Consider the following 6000-nt stretch of genomic DNA (forward strand, 5'->3'; position numbering starts at 1 on the left):
TAAGTGGTTGTTCAAACAACATCAAGTAACATGAACATTACACATGTAGCTATTGAAACTTCCTCAAAAAAAGGACACCAAATCTGGGGAAAAATTAGAGACCCCATTTGTAAATGAACAGAGTTGCAAACAGGCACAAAAATAAATAAAAGAAATTAAAAAAAAAAATCACAGTGCATGTCCTGACATTACATTGGAACATTTTTATCATGATGTAGAGCTGCTCTAACTCAAAGCTATCACATATAAATAAATCATAACCCAAACACATAAACACCAGGATAACATGCTGCAATTAGTTCTTGGCACCATGCAACTAATTTGACATAACTTCTCCTTCCTCTGTCTTTACTGCTGCAGAAGGGAGGGAGGAGGGAAAGAAATCCAGCAGCTCTAGCCCACTTGTTCAATGTTCATTAGTCACGCTGTTAATCTCATCACTGTTAATGAATACCGTAAAAAGAAAGGTCTGTACTTAATTCATAACAAAATAAAACATCAAAATGGAACACAATTATTTAATTGACTTTACCAAAGTATCTTGAAATGACTCCATTTTACACAAATTGAATCCATTTGTCAGAACTAATAAAATACAGATGCTGAAGCCTTTTAAATATAAAAAGGAATGTTGCATGTGGTGCATTTGGAAATGGTCAAAATTATTCAGACTTAATATTGTGTATTCAAACACACACACCTTCCCCCTACTGGAACCATATGCTGGATCCTTGATTTAGCTCTATGTGTCAAACAATGTTCACAGCTTATAATATATTCTGGTGAACCAACAATACTTTTTTCAACATTTCATTGAATTTAAAATTATTTGGTGGATTTACCACTTAAAGTGCGCATTTCATAAACAGATTCAGTACACGTGCTGCCAAATATCTGTTATTAGGAAACTTTTATCTGAAATGCATTATTATTTAAAAGGTGGGTGATTTGTATCAAGACTGGCAGCTATGCCAATCTCCTCAGTGGAAAGAGGAGTGAGACCACACTAAAGAAAAGGTGGTGGAGCACCACGACAAGCCAGAAAGGTCACCGGTTCTTTGAACGCTATTAAAAAGTTTCATCGTTTTGGTACTTCGCCAAGAATGTTTCTGTACACCGGGTTTGAAGCCAACATCACTGGAGGCCACTGCCAAAAGGTCTAGAATAAATAACGCGAGAGCCCATGAAAGGAAGAGGACTTTCAAGGCTGCTTGTCTGTCGGGATAAGATCAGCTGCCCAGATCCCTTCTCTGGTCGCTTTAAGGGGTTTCAAAGGGTCCGTACCAGGCAGGGGTATGTGTCTGGGACACGGGGCACGCCCCTCCCCTCTCAGGCTCCTGTGGCGAGGGGGTTGCCAGGGGAGAGCTCGCACTGCTCTCCTCCCGCCCCTCCCTCCCTCCCTCCCTACCGCTGGCTCTCCGTCCCCGAGTCTCGTCCCCTCACACCCGCCTATGACTCTGTCTCCTGGGGGAGTTCGCGTCCCTTTCCCCTCGGGCCCCCTCTCCGCCTCCGGGCTAGCTCCGCCCACTGGCTGCCTCTCGCCTTGTTCTCTGCCCCGCGCCCGCCCCGGGAACCGGTCCCCGCCGGCCGCATCGGCAGGACTCTGCCCCGCCTCACCAGTCGCTAGATGACAGGGCTCGGACAGGGTCGGCGGGACGCGCGCTGCGCGGCGCGGGGACTCATCCTCAGTGACTCCCACTCGGGGCCAGGCTGCCAGACGGCTCAGGCCGCTCGTGCGAAGCGGCGGCCACGGCTACAGCCCAGAGCCGGGGGCAGGACAGGGAACGGCTGCTGAGTGCCCACACCGAAACAAGAGCGCACGGGATTGGCGGGAGCGCTGTGTATCCCGCACGCCTATTGGCTGACTGTAGCCACCGCTCTAGCCAGCGCCTTCGAGCCGGGAGCCAGGAGTGACTGGCACGCGGGGCCGGGGGCGGGCAGCGGGGCTGGGGGCGCGTGGCGGTGCAGGGCTGGGCGCGGGGGTGCAGAGCCCGGCGTTCTGGGCAGCGCGCTTTGACCGCCGTGCTGTGCTCCCTGTAGGAATGTGCCCCCCGGTAGCACTTTCCGCTACCTATAGCTTGTTAGAAGCAGCTATTGTATTAAGCTGCGTCCTGATGTAGCAAATGCCTACAGGTAGCAGTTTCTTATGCTGTATTCGAAATTGCTATGTGTAGCAATGTGCTATCTGTAGCACTGATACCTGTAGATCAGGGGTCAGCAACCTTTCAGAAGTGGTGTGCCGAGTCTTCATTTATTCACTCTGATTTAAGGTTTTGTGTGCCAGTAATACATTTTAACGTTTTTAGGAGGTCTCTTTCTACAAGTCTATAATATTTACTTTACATTCAACAAATTTTTAGTTATATAAGGTTTTAAAAATGTTTAAGAAGCTTCATTTAAAATTAAATTAAAATGCAGAGCCGCCAGGACCCGGGCAGTGTGAGTGCCACTGAAAATCAGCTCGCGTGCCAAAGGTTGCCTACCCCTGGTCTAGATTGTAAGAAGCACCTTCTATAAAAACATGCTACTTTATTTGAACATCCTTGTCAGGGTTCCCTCCCCACTCTGAACTTTAGGGTACAGACGTGTGGACCTGCATGAAGACCCCCTAAGCTTATTTCTACCAATTTAGGTTAAAAACTCCCCAAGGCACAAATCCTTAGGTAACACTGCCACCACCAAGTGATTTAAACAAACATTTAGGGAAGGCCACTTGGAGCCCTACCTTCCCCAAATATCCCCCCTAGCCTCTACACCCCTTTTCCTGGGCAGGCTTGAGAATAATATCCTCACCAATTGGTACAGGATTGGTGGATAGCTGACACTTGTGCGCCAGTGTCCCTCCGCACAATAACTTTCTTCCTGCCCCCACTCATGGTTTCCCTTCACTCTGAGGGTATCTGGGCCTGGGGTCCTTTGGTGTGATTCTGGTGTAATGAACTGCATCTGTTGGGGTTCTTGGGGCAGCTGGCCTTTATATGCCCCAGCTCATTACATTTAAAACATCGCCCAGCTGACTGGTCACTGGAGCAAGATGGGTTGCTAGAGACTGGTGTGGTGGGATGATAAGGGGTTTGGGGTTTTCCTTGTGATGTAGGTAGGGCCTTAGGCTGCCCCCGGTGGTAGGGTTTTGTTTCAGGTTGCCCCTTCTGATATTCGCTTCAACTGCTACTAGTTTTTTTCTTTTCTGCCACCTCCACCATTTGGCTCCAATCTCCCCCGCCTCAATTACAGTTTTGGGCTTCTCATCTAGGATGTACCTTTCTATTTCCTCAGGAACACTCTCTAAGAACTGCTCCTTTTGCATTAGGAAGGGCAACTCTTCCAGAGATTTAACACTTGCTCCAGATATCCAGGCATCCCAATTTTTCACAATGTGGTAGGAGTGTCAGGTAAATGACATGTCTGGTTTCCACCTTAGGGCTCTGAACCGCCAACAGGCATGCTTGGGTGTTAGCCCCATTCTAATTCTGGCCTTGTTTTTAAAAAGTTCATAGCTGTTCATGTGTTCCTTAGGCATTTCAGCTGCCACCTCTGCTAAGGGTCCACTGAGCTGCGGTCTCAGCTCCACCATATACTGGTCTGTAGAGATGTTGTACCCAAGGCAGCCCCTTTCGAAATTTTCTAAGAAGACCTCTATATCATCGCCTCCCTTGTAGGTGGGGAACTTTCTGGGATGGAAAGCGGTACCTGGAGAAGGATTGCTAGGGTTGTCTGGTACATTCTGCTTAGCCCTTATCCTCTTTAACTCCAGTTCATGCTTCTGGGCCTCCCTAGCCCTCTTGTGGGCAGCTTCTTCTCTGGCCATCTGTCTATCATGTTCTTTTTGTTTCTCTTCAGCCTCAAATCTAGCTAATTCCAGTTTTTTCTGGACTTCACTTTCTGTAATCCTAGCTAATCCCGGGAGTAAGAAAGAAAAAAAAATTGCTTGTGAATTCCCTTGTGGAAAGTTAACTACCCTGCCCTCAGTTAGAAGACAAAAATCTCCAGCTGCTCACAGCTTAAAAACATCCCTTTGTTACAAGGACCTGATACCTTTGCCTCCAGGCAAAGAGAGAGAAGATCTCTATCTGCCCTGAGCTCCTGCTTTCTAAGCTGCTAAAAAGGAAAAAAAATTGTTCTTTAAAAATCCTACTGGGCTTTTGGTTCAAAATGATCTCTGGTTCAAAATGATCCCGCCACTCTGCCAGGGTTCCCTCCCCACTCTGAATTTATTTCTACCAGCTTAGGTTTAAAACTCCCCAAGGCACAAATCCTTCCTTGTACCTTGGATTAGGTAACGCTGCCACCACCAAGTGATTTAAACAAACATTTAAGGAGGGCCACTTGGAGCCCTACCTTCCCCAGATATCCCCCCAAGCCACTACACCCCTTTTCCTGGGCAGGCTTGAGAATAATATCCTCACCAATTGGTACAGGTGAATACAGACCCAAATCCTTGGATCTTACAACAATGAAAAACCAATCCGGTTCTTAAAAGAAGAATTTTAATTAAAGAAAAGGTAAAAGAATCACCTCTGTAAAATCAGGATGGTAAGTACTTTACAGAATAACAAAAGACTCAAGAACACAGAGGATCTCCCCTCTAGGCAAAACCTTAAAGTTACAAAACCAGGTATAAACCTCCCTCTTAGACAAAGGAAATCACAAGCCAAAATAAAAGTAAGCTAACGCATTCCTTCGCTAGTACTTACTAATACTAATGGAGTTGGATAGCTTGCTTTCTTGATCTGTCTCCGGCAAGCACACAGAACAGACAGACAAAGAACAGACAAAAACAAAGCCTTCCCACCACACACACCCAGATTTGAAAGTATCTTGTCCCCTTATTTGTCCTTTTGGTCAGGTGCCAGCTAGGTTACCTGAGCTTCTTAACCCTTTACAGGTAAAAGGATTTTGTGCCTCTGGCCAGGAGGGATTTTATAGTACTGTATACAGGAAGGTTGTTACCCTTCCCTTTATATTTATGACAATGCTTGAAAACTGTTATCTTAATCATTAAGATTTTGATTAGAGTAAAAAGATCCTACTTTATTTGTACATGCTTGAAAACTGTTGTCATATTTCTATGCCATTATCTCAGTCATTAAGATTTTGAATAGAAACATATCCAGAACTGATCCCTGGAGAACCCCACTTGTTATGCCCATCTTATTTATCATTATGTCCATCTAGGTTTCATTTCCAGAGTTTGTTTATGAGAAGGTCATGGGAGACAGTATCAAAAGCCTTACTAAAGGCAAGGTATACCACATCTACTGCTTGTAGGCTTGTTACACTGTTAAAGAATGCTATCAGGGTGTGTTTTACATGTGAGACTGCTTGAAATACCTTTTTTAGCAAAGTTGGACCTGTCGCTGCTGCGAGTAGCATGGTCCTACAGATTGCAGTTTCATACACACACTTGTCTATGAAATTGCAAACTATAGGGATGTGCTACCGGTAACACTGCAATGTGAAGAAGCTAATTCCTACAGGCAGCAGTTTCTCACACCATCAGCATGTTAGACTGCTCTCTGTAGGAATCAGCTACAATGGCAGCAGGTCATAACCCCTTGCCAATGATGAGTGGCCATTACACTGCAGTCTTCCCCAGTGAGTGGGGGGCTAGATGATGACAGGCAGTAGCCACTGAGGCAAGGTGGGTTTAGAGGGTTGGGGGTTCCCCTGGGAGGGGAAACCCAGAATAAGGGGTTACTGCGGGGGCAGCGCCCCAAGGTAAAGGACACTAGGGTCCGGCAGGGACACGGGTGCCCACGGCAGATGAGACACTGGCCAGTAGGAGGCTATCTGTACGCTGGAGAGCTAATTCCCGAGACGACCAACAGGAGGTGCTGGTGAGTTTCGACCTCGCTACAGTGCCATTGGATTAGAGGAGCTTTTGTGGCAAGAACCACCAGTACAGCAATGGATGTGTAATATAAACTATGTTAAAAACTCCCACCTTAACCCATTACTTCCCAATTCATGAGGATAAAAGAACTAACGCACTGGATACCA

The 6000-nt window shown here is 46.4% G+C and overlaps 1 protein-coding gene across 1 annotated transcript in view; it reads right to left on the reverse strand.

Annotated features, from left to right (window-relative positions):
- The window catches only part of IBTK (inhibitor of Bruton tyrosine kinase), a 96157-nt gene extending 94369 nt beyond the window's left edge, over positions 1-1788 (reverse strand). The window contains exon 1 of the mRNA XM_045009840.1: positions 1618-1788. The gene's annotated coding sequence lies outside the window, so the exon portion shown is untranslated. The remainder of the gene's footprint in view (positions 1-1617) is intronic.
- Between the last annotated feature and the right edge of the window lie 4212 nt (positions 1789-6000).

The sequence above is a fragment of the Mauremys mutica genome, chromosome 3 (assembly GCF_020497125.1).
Source record: "Mauremys mutica isolate MM-2020 ecotype Southern chromosome 3, ASM2049712v1, whole genome shotgun sequence".
Taxonomy (NCBI): Eukaryota; Metazoa; Chordata; order Testudines; family Geoemydidae; genus Mauremys; species Mauremys mutica.